The sequence below is a fragment of the Aotus nancymaae genome, unplaced genomic scaffold (genome assembly GCF_030222135.1).
Source record: "Aotus nancymaae isolate 86718 unplaced genomic scaffold, 86718_ANA_hifiasm-v0.15.2.pri h1tg000011l, whole genome shotgun sequence".
In the NCBI taxonomy this organism is placed as follows: Eukaryota; Metazoa; Chordata; class Mammalia; order Primates; family Aotidae; genus Aotus; species Aotus nancymaae.
This window is the reverse complement of record NW_026988422.1, coordinates 56311543-56327047: the sequence shown is the minus strand read 5'-3', so window position 1 is coordinate 56327047 and position 15505 is coordinate 56311543. Positions and strand designations below refer to the sequence as shown.

Genomic DNA, 15505 nt, shown 5'->3' with positions numbered 1-15505 from the left:
TCGGCTTTGGAGAAGTGACTTGTGTTGTGTATTCTCTGAGTGAGGTGTCTTTGATTTGGTGTGTGGAAGCTTAGAGTAGAGATAAAAAGTTCTGGGCTCTGGACTCAGCTCCCTGTATGAATTTGTTGACAGGGATCTCTGCCTCAGTTTCTTAGAGAGGAAATGGACATTTCTTTCCCTATTAGAATATGTAAGTCATATTATGTCATGATGATGCTTAGTGCTGTGAGGTAGGGTAGATGTTATTTATTTCCATTTTACTGATGAAGGAAACTGAGTTTTGATCCTGTTTGATGACTTGTCTAAAGTTCCAGACTCAGCAAATGATGTATGGATCTTCTGATAAGCTTTCCTCAGTCTATACGGACTTCCCTGGAGATCATCTTTTGAAGAATTCTTGAGTGAAATCACTAAAGTCCATTTAGGTCTTTTATTCAAGAACCTATTGGATGAAAAGGAGGTATTTGATGCTGTAAAAGAAAAACAAAAGCAGCCGGGCACAGTGGCTCATGCCTGTAATCCCAGCACTTTGGGAGGCCGAGGTGGGTGGATCACGAAGTCAGGAGTTTGAGATCAGCCTGACCAACATGGTAAAACCCCATCTCTACTGAAAATACAAAAATTAGCTGGGTGTGGTGGCGTGCACCTGTAATCCCAGCTACTCAGGAGGCTGAGGCAGGAGAATCACTTGAACCTGGGAGGCGGAGGTTGCAGTGAGCCAAGATCACGCAACTGCACCCCAGCCTGGGTGACAGAATGAGACTCTGTCGCAAAAAAAAAAAAAAAAAAAGAGAGAAAAAGAAAAATAAAACCGAAAAAACATAAACCCCAAATGAAACGATGACCTATTAGAAGAATGTTTCTGAGAAGCAGCAATGCTAAGTCCTCAGGAACTTTCTGTGAGAACTAAAGTTGAGCTTCCTAAATGGTCACTCATTTGGTGGTGCCCGTGGTGGGGGGTAAAGGTGGCAGGGAGTGAACATTTTGGGCCCTGTTTTGGTCACAAGCCCAATTGCTCCTAAAACAAAAACTTTGAATTATGTAATATTGTTGTGTTCAATAAAAGCGATTTCTGACTACTCAAAATAACGATATAGGAAAAGCCATTCTGCTTAATTGATTTGCAAAATAAATGAGAATGATGGAAGAGTCCTGTCAGAACTGAATTATTAACTAAGAAACATTGAAAATTAGGTTTTCAAAGTATCTCATCACTGGCACCCAACCAGTAACTAAGACTTTCTGAAAAAATTACTTTTGAAATAATTTTACACTTACAAAAAACTTACAAAGGTTATACCAAGAATTCTCATATGTCCTTCACCCAGATTCTTCAGATAACCACAGCACAGTGATCACAACCAGGAAATTAACATCGATGCAATACCAGAACTGACAGACTGTATTCAAATTCTGCCAACTGTCTCACTAACGTCCTTTTTCTGGTTCAGGATCCCATCCGGGATCATAGGTTGTCATGTCCTCTTACCAGTCTTTGAAATAGTTAGTACAACAATCTTGCTTTTCACAACCTTGATACTGGCTAGTATTTCATAGAAAGCCATTCACTTCTGGCTTGTATATTGTTTTTCTTTTCTTTTTTTTTTTTTTTTTGAGACAGAGTTTTGCTCTGTCTCCAGGCACCAGGGTGGAGTGCAGTGGAGCAATCTCGGCTCACTGCGACCTCTGCTTCCCGGGTTCAAGCAATTCTCCTGCCTCAGCTTCCCGAGTAGCTGGGTCTACAGGCATGCACCACCACACCCAGCTAATTTTTGTATTTTAGTAGAGATGGGGTTTCACCATGTTGGTCAGTATGGTCTTGATCTCTTAACCTCGTGATCCGCCCGCCTCGACCTCCCAGAGTGCTGGGATTACAGGTGTGAGCCACCGCGCCCGGCCCTGTTTGTTGTTTCTCTAATGACTACGCTGAAGTTGTGCATTTTGGTTAGAATACCGTAGAAATGACGTTGTATCCTTCTCAGTGCATTACATCAGGAGATATATGATTGATGTACCCCATTACTGGTGACTCAGACATTTGGCCTTGCAGCTGAGATTTCAGGCTAGTCTGTTTACAGACCTTGGATGATAACATTTTCATTCAGATATACTTTGGTTCATTTGGTAACTAGGGACTGAGTAATAACAGTATTCATGTGACTGTTGAGCACTGTGAAGGATGGGATAAAATTAGACATGGGGCCAGGAATTTATCAACCATTGGATTTATTTTGTGACCTAGTGGATCAGACTAGAAATTCACAAATGGTTAAAATCGTGTGAGAGCTGTCATGGGGTAGTTTGTGATTATTTTTGCCAAGAATCTAAGTAGACAAGAAGAAATTGTCTTGGAGGAAGCCATCTAGATCAACAAAGAGCTCCAGACTGACCGTTGCTGTTGAATCTGTAGGCAAGAATGTCTATTGTCAGCGAGAATGGAGATAATATTTGAACAAAAGGCAAAACTGGGAAATCACAACCTGACTCATGTAAAATGGCAAAAATCACCGTTTGAAAACTCGCCTAAGTACCATTCCATAGCATTTTGTTTTTGCTGCTGTTGTGCTTATCACAACACACGATGTTTGTTTGCAGTCCTCAAACAGATGGCGTGTTCCTTGAGGGCAAAGGTGATCTCACTCATGTCCCCCAGACAGTGCCTGACACCAGTGTGCCATAATTATTTGTTGAAATACACCGAGAACTGAGTAGTTTCTGAGCTAATTAGTGGAAGTCTTACTAAATCTCACTCTATACATAGTGGATGCTTAATAAATATTGTTGACAGAAAGATTGGAGAAGTCGTCTTTGGACACAGCATCCATTGGTTAAGTCAGATGGGGCAGGCGGGAGCTAGGAGATGTTGAGGTGGTGGTGAGGGATAAAGGCGAGAAATGGGGGATGTCAGGACAGGGGTGGGGAGGGGTTGACCACGTGTGGAGGGGTAGAAAACTCTACCTTTTTGCAGGGGATTGAGAGCAGGAGTCTAAGAACATAGCTGCACATTTTTCCATTTTTATGGCCTGCAGTTGACCTAGCCGGAGGAAACAAAAGAGAAAATGGATGTTAGGAGTGCAAAGTTGGGAACTCACCCATGATTTTCTAGGTGGCTTAAATGGGGCAAAAGAAAAATAAGTTTGTGTGTATTGGGGGTTCAGGGGTGGAAATCTGAGGAAACTTAAAGGGCATGTGGTATGCTTATGAGACAGACTCATTGCAGAGTGGCAGGTAACATCTGATCAGAGGGTCAGGGTATTGCGAGAGGGACAGAAAGACTCCTGGCAAGGAGTGAAATTTTGACAGGTGCTCAAGGAGAGAGCAATTGGCAGGCATTCTGTAGGAGGTCCCAGGGAATGTCACTTGGGTTTGATCACTCAAGGGAAGGGGTTAGAGACAGGTGGTGACAACAAAGACCATGAGGGAAGGGGGCGCTCACCAGCAAGGTGGATCAGAAAGGGAGACAGTGGGGTGGGATGGGGTAGAGGCAAGGAACAGGAGCAGGTGTGGAGGGAGGACTTGGTCAAGGAGGAAAGCTGGATGGATGGAGTCTCAGCTTTGGAAGAGCATCTAATCCAGGCTTGTGCACCTGGCCAGTGAATGACGCCTTGGGTACCAGGAGAGATGGGGCAGGGGAGGGGGCGTTCAGCTTGGAAGAGGCTGAGCTGCTCATTTGCTTTTGAGCTTTCTTCCCTGCTGGCTTGGCCATTTTCCATTTAGGTCCATCCTCCCTCTCTTCCCTCCCTCATCACTCAGCTTAATGTGACCTGGGCACTGTTGGGACACCCATCTCTGCCTTCAGAAACTGCTTCTGGGGTGAAATGTGAGAGTACTTGGTTTTATTGCTTACTCCGTTATGTCCACTGCTTTGTTCCAAAGAGCAAAATGGCAGATTTCATTTTGGCTGGAAGCAAAAGCTATGCTTGGCTGTCCAGGCTAAAGGGCCCACCTGGTGTGAACCAGCACCACCAGGTTCTAAGGCTGACAAAGGGATCACTGGGTTAGTGGAGGACTGGAACAGATCTCTTGGTTGGGGTCTCTCTTCGAGTAATTCCGACACACCTGAATCACTTGGGACAGGGTTGGAGGTGAGTGTGTGTGTTTGTGAAGGAAGCAGTGTCCTTTTGGGCTTAGGCCAAGTGGGGCATCTGATGGGGTTTTCTGTGGCCGAATTGGTTCTATCTTATAGAGCTACTCATTTCTACTTGGATCACAGGGAGAGAGATGACATCATAAAGGTCCTTTCTGGGATGTTTTAACTGTGGAAAGATTCAGTTTGTTTGGTTCCAAGTGGAAGCGCTTTTTTTTTTTTGCTAACACCCAGTTCTGCCTGCTACACCACCTGGGAATCGAAAATCCAGCTGTGTTCTCTCTGCCTCTGGTTCAGTGGCAACTGACCTGCCCTATCCTGGCTGATCTCGTGCTGCTGACGTTCAAGGCGCTGGACACGCTAGCCTGATTTTTGTTGCACCTGGCCTAGCCTTATTAGCTTGGCGATTAGTTGGTGGTTTTCTTTCTTTCTTTCTTTCTTTTTTTAAAAATTCATTTCATTTCTGTCACCCCCTTAATTTTAATCTTTCTTTTTTAGGTAGTTGTTCCATGCTGTTGTTTTTTGTTTTATCTTTCATTGCCTTTCCCTCTGCAGTCAACACTATGACCTGGGGACTCCGGCATCCTTCAAGCAAGCCATTTCTGAAGAAGGTGAAAAGAAGCCAGGATGATTGGCACCTCCTCCTCCTCCACCTCCTCCTCCTCTTCTTCCTCTTCCCTTGCCCAGCCCCCTCCTGTGCATGTGTTTCAGAAAACACAGGAGCCAACACGGAAGTGGAAAATCCTGCGGCGCAACTCAGCTCAGCCCACAGATGCCTCGGGAATGGCCTCCGTTTGTGCAATAAGAAGATTTTTTTTTCTTTTTAAAATTCTTCATTACATTTTCTTTGATTGTCTGTGAGAAAGTACCCAGGTCAGCCTGGAATTGCTCTACAATAGAAATAACTGAACACAAACAAACTGACGGAAAAAAGAGTTAACTATTTTATTTATTTCAATATTTAAAAGGAAAAAGTGCTGGCATTGCACAGTATTTTTGTTTAAAGTACCTCCTACTTCAAAAGTTAAACACAATTTTGTGAAGACATGAAATCGTAAGAGTACTTAATGTAAAAATAAAAGACTGCATATTAACTCTAAAGAAAAATACCCCACATTTTTAATAAGAAAATAAAGATCAACTCTGCTCTCTCAGGCTTTTTAAAAAGCCATTCATGTATGTGCTTTAGGTATTTTTATTTCTGCGAGTTGGATGTGGTAAGTGAGGAGTGATCAGTTTTTTTTCCTCCTTCCTTCAAAAGCCTATTGAAAATGTTGGTGATGTTAAATGATTGTGTGTTAAGACTTGACTGAAACAACATAGCCACAAATCAGCAGTTTCCCCCACCCTCACTGCCCCCACACCCCAGGCAAGCCCCTTTTATCCGAATGTCAGAAGCAGCCTGCCTCCTGGTTATCATGTCTGATGAGGTCTAGCTCAGAAAGAAATTCCATCTAGTGATGGAATATATCCCCTCAAGTTCAATAGATTCGAACACAGAGAGCTTTGTTTAAAATAATGCAGTGAAAAAAAAATAGCAAAAATAAAAGCATCAGCTGAGATGATATTAGTTCAGTCACCTAACAACTCCTAGAAGAGATGAGCAAAGAGGACCTTCTGCTGAGCTGGCTTCTGGGACCTGAGCTTCCAGAGCTGTCCCAAGGGCTGGGAAAGCCAGCCTGAAGGACGGGAACCTCAAAGTCAGTTGCTGGTGGGGGCCGCGGAAGAAGGCGAGTATTCTAACACGGCCCTTTCTGGTCGAGCGGGCGGAAGTGGGCATTTTGGCCGATGGGATGTATCTCAGTGTTGTGTCTGGGCCCAGCAAAGGTGCAGGGCTGACTGGCTGAGCCACTGGGTTCTACCCGCAGGTTCCCTGCTGTGCTGGACCTTCACGCAGCCATGCTGTTGGGTTTCCCTCCCTTGTAAGCAGAGTCATAATCTAACACACAAGCAGAGGTCCTTGAGTCACAGTGTTACTGAAATGGTTCCGAGCCGGAGAATCTCTTGCCTCTGACAGGGGAGGGTGGGTGGGCACGGACTTCCTGCCAGTCCTTTCAGGTTTCCCGTTCAAAGCCAGTCCTGGTGGTGGAGGGGATCACCGAGAGTGTCTATATCATTTTGTAGCCCTTTTCTCTGACGTTTTCTGGTAGTAAATGTCCCTTGTCAAAATGCTAATAATGATCATAATAATCTGCTTTCCAACCAACTCCCACAAGTGACAACCTGTGTAGAATTGTGATAAAGGTTTGCATAATGTAGGGTTTGTACCAAGTGTGTGTAAGTTTCTGTTAAATAAAAGTCTGTTTCCAATGCTCCTATAGCATCTCTGTAAAATTTGCTTGACCACCCAAGCTCATCCTGCATGAGTTCACTTTCACGCCGTCATGTGGCAGGGACTCCTGAGATGATTCTTCTCACTTGCATGCCAAGATTTGTTGAACCTTGTTGTTTTATTTACAAGCACAGTCTAGAAGTGCAGTTGCCACTGGCTTGGCTGACAGATGCTGGCCTGGAAAACGAATAATGCCCAGGGTTGGTGCCAGCATTCGTTCTCTGAGCCCAGGGTTGCTGTCACCCACTCCCCTATCCCCATCCCCATCCCCATCCCCATCCCCATCCCCATCCCCATCACCATCACCATCCTCATCCCCTCCATGGCCAAAATAGATGGATTGAAAGCCTGATTATGTGTGCAGACTTAGTATACCTGTCCAGTGTTGCTGTCACACCTGTGCCAAGAACAGAAATTTTGCACAAAAATGCAAGATGCAGTGTGTGCTTAGCATAGGTAGGAAGTTAAGGTTTTCATTGCCTGAAAGGAGCTGTTGGTGTAGCCCCCCAAGCTGCCAGTTGGTGCAGCTGTAAGCTGGAACCCCCAGGGTAGGCTTTCCTTGTGTGTGAAGGTGGACCCTCTTATCTGATGGGTCCTCCAGGTCAGGCAGAACCAGGGCAGCATGTCAGGCCGGGTCTTGACCTTTGAGTATTGCTGGCCCCCAGTGGGGCCAAGTGGAGAGGAACATGACATTGTAATGCTGTTGCTAGTGTACTTCCATCTTTCGTTAGACTGAGTATCACCTTATGACTCACATTATGAACTTTGTAAGTTTTCCTAGCAGTAAAAAGAAAGGCTCATATCAACATGGTGCCCTCCTTAGGTTTTCCCCCCCTCTTTTATCGTGATGAAGTATGCATTATATAAAATTTATCTTTCTAACCACTTTTAAGATACAGTTCTGTGGCATTAGGTACGTTTACATTTTTGTGCAACCATCGCCACCATCTATCTCTAGGACTTTTTCATCTTCTCCAACTGAAACTCTGTACCCTTTAAACACATACTCCCCATTCCCTCCTTCCCAGCTCCTGGCACCCACCATTCTACTTTCTGTCCCTCTGACTCCTTTAAATACCTTGTGTAAATGGAATAATACAGCATTTGTCCTTTTGTCACTGACTTATTTCATTTAGTGTAATATCTTCAAGGATCATTTATATAGATGTGTGAAACTTTCTTTACTATTGAAGGCTAAATGGTATTTCATTGTATATATAAACCACATTTAGTTTATCCATTTATCTTTTGATGAACACAGAGTAGAAATGAAGTTTCACGTATTTATTACACATCACCCACTTCCTATAGTGACTCAAAATTTGAGACATTAGGCTCAATTCGGAAGTCACCTAAGGGATTAAACATCTTCTTCCATGGGAATTGATTGCACCCTTTAATTTACTCCTAGAAAAGATCTGATTCTGACGGGCAAGTGCTTTCTACCTAGAGTGTGTCTTTCCTCGTGACTTAGGCTTTCTTTGCAGATACTGTCTTTGGGCTGCTTATAGGGCTGAGAAGTCTGGCATGAAGTCGTTCTATCAATGTAAATAATTAAGAATAGAGGAGATCCAGAATCACCAAATGTCCAGAATGAGGGTCATGAGGATGGGGACTGGGTTTTTCGAGTGTCTGATAATTGGTTGTTGGCCAATAATGCTTTCTGTCTGTAGATGGTCACTGATCAAGAGGGAGGGCATAAGTATACACATGGGCCAGAGAATGAAAAAGAGAGAAAGAAATCATGTTCCTCATCCACTTGGAAACATTTAGTTACCGTAGATGGTTAGCTCTGGGGTTGAAAATCAGTTGCTGACCAAGCAGGTATCTTTGGTGAGTGAGACAGGGCAGGTGTGACAAAAATGACAGTGCCAGGGAGATGTGGAACAGCCCTTGAGGCTCAGCCTCAGGTCGCAGGGAGACAACAGGAGTGGTAGGGAGTGTCTCCAGCCAGGAAGCACCTATGCTTCTAATGGGGCAGCCGTGACTCAGCTCAAGGGATGCAGCCTGCAGGGGGTGGGCCCGGGGTTCCCAGGTCTTCTGCTTTTTCGAGAGAGGTCACAATTCAAACGTTTTAATGAGATCTCCCCATTTTTCGGTGTTGGTAGTAAATGAAAAATGAAAACTGAAGATCAGCTTTGAGTTCCCTAAGTGAACATGACCATGTGCCTACCAGGCACACTTGGATGGCTTTGGGGCAGCTTTTCCCAAGGGCTGCCGGTCTGGGTAAGGTGAAAGTTGAGGTTGGAATGCCTTGTGCGGATTCTCCTAACAGAGGATTCTTGTCTTAATCTGTGGATGCTTGTAGTGGTGTCCTGACTTAGGGTTGTTATGTGGTGGGGATGGGTCCCTGGGTTGGTCTCTGGATGAAGCTAGGTCATTACTCAGCACATGTTAGGGGTGATTCAGGATATGGCTCTACCAGAAAACATCCTCCTTCCATTTTCTTTTCCTCTGCATGTACATGGAAGACCTTCTCTTTAAAAGTCTGGATAGAGTTGTACAGTTTAGATTTTTTAAAAGTTCACTTTCTTCTTATTTTTTTCTTTGAGATGGAGTTTTGCTCTTGTTGCCCAAGCTGGAGTGCAATGGCATGATCTCGGCTCACTGCAACCTCCACCTCCTGGGTTCAAGCGATTCTCCTGCCTCAGCTTTCCGAGTAGCTGGGATTACAGGTGCATGCCACCACGCCTGGCTGATTTTTTGTAATTTTAGTAGAAACAGGGTTTCACCATGTTAGCTAGGCTGGTCTCAAACTCCTGACTTCAGGTGATCCACCCGCCTCAGCCTCCCAAAGTGCTGGGATTACAGGCATGAGCCACCGCGCCCGACCCTAATTCACTTTATTCTTATTGATGACCAGTTGTCTATTACATCACATTCCTTTTACCCTTCTTTTCTATGAAACCCAAATCATTCCATGTAACTAGAACCATAGTTGAGTTTTATTGTATCCCTAAATCATCAATTTCAGAAATTCCTTTGATTAAAAAGTAATCTTTCCAGAATTTTAATTTAATCTTTTAAGTATTTTGTATATAGATTTTACAGATTTTTTAAATGAAAATTTTTTTTGTGGGTACATAGTAGGTATAGATATTTATGGGGTACATGAGATGTTTTGATTCAGGCACAACAGTGTGAACATAAGCACATCGTGGAGAATGGGGTATCCAGCCCCTCAAGCATTTTCCCTTTTGTTATGAACAATCTGATTATATTCTTACATTATTTAAAAATATACCTTTAAGCTACCACTGGCTGTAGTCACCCTACTGTGCCATCAGATAGTATTTTATATTTTATATGCATCTTATTTCAGAGTATACTTTGTAAGAGAGTTAAGCTTGCTTTTAATTGTGCAACCACTACTCGCTTGGCTCAGGGTTGTTTTCTGGTTTTGTTTTCTTTCGTTGGGTTGGAGAGGAGGTTATTCTGAATAAGCAATTTATTTTCCTTATCATTTATAATGGCGATCAGCAAACTTCTTTCCTGTAACATGCCAGATAGTAAATATTTAAGGCTTTGTAAGCCAGACATCTGTCACAACTACTCAGCTCCGGGGTGAAGCATGAAAACGGCTGTAGAGGATATGTACAGGAATGGGCGTGGCTGTGTTCCAATAAAACTTTATTTACAAAAATAAGCAGTTGGCCAGATTTGGCCCATAAGGCATAGTTTGCTGATCCCTAATTTAAAAATAGGGAGTATTGCACTGCTTAGTTGAGGGGTAGGTGGTGGTGGTAATAGGGCCTTTTCTAAGCCTCAGGACTAAGGAAAGATAATTTCACATTACCAGGTGAAAGGCTGCTGATGCATTTCATGATCAGTACTGTAAGCCGTTTCAAATGCAAGAAGTGTTTCACAGCCAGAAAAATCTCACCACAAGAATTTGGAAAGCTCTCTACTAGTTTTTCTAGTTTTGGGACAGAGTCCAAACTGCAGTAGTGCAATGTTTACCAGAAGTGTCTATGAATAATGCAGCCATGCGTAACAGTGACTCTCTGTTATGGACATGATGACTGATATTATTCGTCTCCAGCAACTTGGGTCTTATGAGTTAAGTGGACATAGATGGTAGAGTTTCACCTATATGAGACAAATGATAGGGGACACTGAGAGTGGGGCCCAACTTGGGAGATGTGGATTTGTTGCAGTTAAAAAGATGGTCTCTGTGGTGAGCACAGATTCTTTAATGGCTGTGGTTCCTTGAAGTAGTTAATTATGGGATGTTGAGGATACTGCTAAGATATATTTATTCCTAAGTACTCAGATTCTTCATATTCAGAATCACACTTCCCTAATTTCTTACTTCACCTCCCAGAACAACCAATAAAAAAACATGTTCTTCCTTGGATGGTGGAGAAGATTACTGATACCAGACCTACTACTGAATTGAAACCTTCTTACTAGTTGCACATAGAAGTATCCTGAGGGGCGGTCAATGAGCTAGTTATATAGGTGGTAGTGGTCAAGTTAAGTTTATTGAAGAGATTCTCTTTAGTGGATACTCCATTGTGCTGAGAGGATCAGTGACTTTCAGACCTCAGGATAACTTTGAGTGGGGTTTATTTCTAAGTTTCCCCAGTTATCTTCAAGTTTCCTGAAAAGGGGCAGTGTTTTGGATAAGCATGTTGAATATCAGCTTCATTTTCTTCAAGCTCTACCCTGTGATCACATATGAAGTCACCCAGAAGTTAGTTTTCAGGCGTAGACCAGGAAGAGGAAGAGTCTTCAGAGTAAAAGCTAGAAAATGCTATGCTTTGTATTTTACTAAACGTGGTGTGAGCAGCACACACCTTTTGGTTACCTGATCTTTTTTACACCAGACTAGGAAACCTTTTCTTGAGATGTGATGCCAGTGGTCATCAATGGTTTAGCATCAGTCTGCTTGACTGGATTATGCTGATTGTGTTATTAGCCATCACCTGGCAAGGCACAATTGTAGCTGAGACAGATCTGGAAGTCCTGGTAGAACACAAGCTGGAGGAGTGTCGTGTGGTTTATTGTTAAGAAAGCGTGATAAGCAGGCTGTGTTAAACGGGGAATGATGTGGAAGTCTGGGAAGCAATGCTCCAGCTCTATTTAATATTTGACACCACTGTATTTGAATTAGCTGAAAAAGACTGTGGAAAATCCAAAAAGTACAGAAAAGCTTGTTAACGATATGTTTAACAGGATGAACAGTAAGCCCTTTAAGGAAAGGTTTGTGGATTTGGGGTTGTTTAACTTGGGGAAGAGAATCAGGGCCCACTTAATAGCTGTTATTCTGTGTATCACTGAGATAAAGGCATCGACCAGTTACATTTGGTATCTGGGGAGCACAGGAGAAACACCCTGGTGCCTAAAACAAATAGACAAGTAGTTTTTTGACACCAAGAATTTTAGACTGTCAAGGCTGATGGATGGGAACTCACTGACAGCCAAGCATTTCTCTTGCATAGAGTTGAGGGCATGGGCTAGATGACCTCTTGGGGTCCCCATCTAGCCCTGTAATGTTTTGCATTATAGCTGGATGACCTGGAAGGATTGGTGCCTAACTCACCACCAGGGAGTGGGGAGACGTGGAGAAAGTTAGTTTCACGGATATGTACTATAGTCACTAACTAAAATTACATCTCCAGGCGTGTTTCTATTCATGCTGAAGCAACGTCTGAAGGCTTTTGTCGACTTCCATTATTTTGGTAGCATGAGACACCAGCTGAAAAGTGAATGCAGTGGTAAGAGACATTTTCCTCCAGAGAAATGCCAAGTATGTGAACGAGGAAAGTGCGAAGACTGTAAGGACAGTAAGGCCAAAAGGCCACCAGGTGAAAATGGTTCTGCTGAAACTCCATTTGAGTTCCACTCCAGTTTTCATCTCATTGGACCCACCACATCCGACATCATCCTCGGTGCATCGATTTCATAACTGCTCATAGGACATGGATATTCTCAGCATGATTTTTGTTGAATGACCTCACTAATATTCACGGTTGTCTACTATGTTCTCTCCAATCTGGGAAGGAAAGGTCTTATTAGAAGACAAATTTAATTATATATATAATTATGTTTATGTATGTTACATATATAGATAAATGACAAGAATTCTACTTCGGAAAAGAAGTGATCAGCATTCTTTCTAAATACTTATGAAAAGAACTCCTTCGGAAAAATTTTGCTCCGTGTTTGATTTTAAAAAGTAGCAAGGATTGTACCACATTTAGCACGTGAAGTGAACTTTCTGTGGACCATAAATATAACCGAGTCTGAGGACAGAGATAAGTTGAATAGGAAAGAATGAGGTATGAATTGCCAGCATGAACATTTATGCTGAAACTTCTGCTTGGCTGAGTGATGGGCACAGAGAGACTGGCAGTTTGTAATCCTGAAAACTTCTTTAGTTAAAACAGATTGTTTTACCCTCCATAGATCTCAACCTTTTGTCCATGATTGAAAAACTAGATCAATGTGTTTTGACCGCATGCTGTTACTTTGTATAATGACCCTCCAGTTACTGGTTTGCTTTATACTACTGATCAACGAATCAAACCTTTACCGAATGTCTTGTGTTGCAGTAACGTGCTAGGTTCTGCAAGACATAAAAGAGAAGCAAAGGGGAACTAGAATAAATTTTGGGGGGTTACTTTCTATGCATTAGTTACTGAGTCTAGGCTTTTTATAGATATTAGCTTGTTAAAGCCATGTAACAGCCCTTTGAGATTAAGATTACTATTCCTGTTTTACAGAGATGGAAACTGAGGCTCAGGGAAGTTGAGTTGACAAAGGCAGTAGTGATTGCTGGTAAAGTCTGATTTTTCCAGTCAAGGATTTTTATGCCTCTAAAACCTTCTCCACTGTGTGAGATAACTTCTCCACTGTGTAAGATACCTTTTCTGTTCTGGAGGAGGAGAAACAGGTGGTTAACATATCATTCAAGACAAGACCGTTTATAATTAAGTGCCAACTTGGTGCAAAGTGTGAGTGCCAGGTAGGCTCAGGAAAGGGAGTTACCAGTACACGTTGGGGTAGCAGGGGAAGGATAGAAAGAGGTACAGAGTTGGGGTAGACAAAGAGAAGGCAGACCCCTGAAAGTAAGAGTGGGAAGTACCTGAGCAAAAGCTCTGGTGTGAGTGGGCTCAGGAGGCTTGGAGCCAGAGCAGAGATGAGCCTGAATGGAGTGGAAGGAAGATCTCAGGCTGTCGGGGGCAGTCACACGCATGTTACTAATATCCACATTGTTGGAGGGGCTTGATTCACAAGAGCATTAGGGCACAGTAAGAAGGAGGAGGCCGGCCATGAGCTCTTGAGCAGGATGCATGTGATGTATGGGATGATTGTGTGAGGACAGCTGAACTGGGCATGTCAACCTTCCCGCAACCAGGTTGCCTCTGATCCTGTTGTGATTGTAGGATACTAGACCTTGTGGGGAAAAGAAGTGATCAGCACCTCTTCTAGATGTAGATGTCATAACAGAACCCCAGTTTCTCCCGTCGTCTGGGTGATACTTACCCAACTGATAAAATGTTCAAAGCGTGACTGGGTGCAGTGGCTCATGCCTGTAATCCCAGCACTTTGGGAGGCCGAGGCGGGTGGATCACCTGAGGTCAGGAGTTTGAGACCAGCCTGACCAACATGGTGAAACCCTGTCTCTACTAAAAATACAAAAATTATCTTCTAAAAATACAAAAATTAGCTGGGCATGGTGGTGGGCGCCTGTAATCCCAGCTACTTGGGAGGCTGAAGCAGGAGAATCGCTTGAACCCAGGAGGCAGAGGTTGCGGTGAGCCATTGTGCTCCAGCCTGGGCAACAAGACAGAAACTTCGTCTCAAAAAAAAAAGTTCAAAGTGCTAAGTGTCAATTCCATGGGCATTTCCCATGAGTTATTATTTTGAAACCAGAGAAACTGCAACGATTCTACCTGCTGGGTGGTAATACATTTGGGAGGAGTGTGGGGTATCCTGAGAGGCTGGCTGGCTCCAGAAAGCTTTGTTTCTGAGAGGCCAATTTAATTTTGGGATCAAAATCTATGATTGTTTTCTTAGTCAAATTGAAAAAGGGTTTATTTGAAAAAGCACCCTCTATCTAGACTGATAGGTCACTGAATGCGGTGCGAGGAAAAGAGAGGAAACCGGGCTGAGATGTTGGCTGTGATGCTTCTCGGGGTCTGACCCTCAGCTGATTGATGTCTTGGAGGACCTGAGAAGGGCTGGCTTGCAAGCCCTGAGTCCTGGCTTCCATTTCCATCACGAGTTCTCTTCTCTCTTCACTTCACCTTGTCGGTGGGCTCCTCCTGGCCCCTGAGGCCGAAAGAGGTGCAGCCACGTGTGAGGAGTGTACGTGGCGAGTCAGGGAATCTAAGCCATCTACTCCACAGTGCCCGGCATGGCCGGCCCTCCCTGACATGCTGAATAATCACCAGTACGCTCTCAATGTAATCTTCCTAGCAGCCTTGTCAGAAGTTATTGTCCCACTTAGCGGATGAGTAGACCAACCCTCGGAAGGGTTAAGTGACTCGGGCCAAAGCTATGCAGAAGTGGTAGGGCCAGCCGGGACTCCAGGTCTTCCTTCTGATGTTCGCGTTAGTGCCTGTGCCACTGCGTGTTACTCCCAATAATGTTCAGTGACAATTGTCTTGCTTAGGCCTGGCTGGAAGTGGCAGAGCACTGGACTAAAAAGGTTATTTGACAGCATGGAATTGAAACCCACAACAGAAGAATATCCATTCTCCTCCTGAGGAAAGGAAAAACAATTGGAAGTGAGCGTCCACGCTGACCTCTCTTCCCTACTCTGCCCACCCCTGCATCATGTATACAGCACCTGAGCCTTGTACAGCGCGGTCTCACCCAACCCTTGCAGACTCCTTCTTTTGTTCATCTGCCTTCAGGTTGTAATGTTTATGTAGATCTGGTACAGCCTGCATTCTGGGGCGCACTGTTAATTGTGCATTCAGTGCAATGGGGCAGTGTTCTGTTTTATGTACCCATCTATGTTACCTACATACTCGTTTGAAATTTCATGGCGTACTCTGCAATAAAAGCCCCAGGTTTGCCTCTGAGGGTCATGTTAGGGCTATTGCAGGCAGTCCTCTGAGTTGATTTTGCCT

General features: G+C 43.8%; 1 protein-coding gene across 4 annotated transcripts in view; it reads left to right on the top strand.

Annotated features, from left to right (window-relative positions):
* The window catches only part of DPF3 (double PHD fingers 3), a 291911-nt gene that overhangs the window by 230251 nt on the left and 46155 nt on the right, over positions 1 to 15505 (top strand). Inside the window, exon 10 of one of the 4 annotated variants that reach the window (XR_001105012.2) lies at positions 4643 to 5258. The exons of the other annotated variants lie outside the window; for them this stretch is intronic. The gene's annotated coding sequence lies outside the window, so the exon portion shown is untranslated. Of the gene's footprint in view, positions 1 to 4642; positions 5259 to 15505 lie in introns of those variants that run through there. 4 annotated transcript variants of the gene reach the window in all.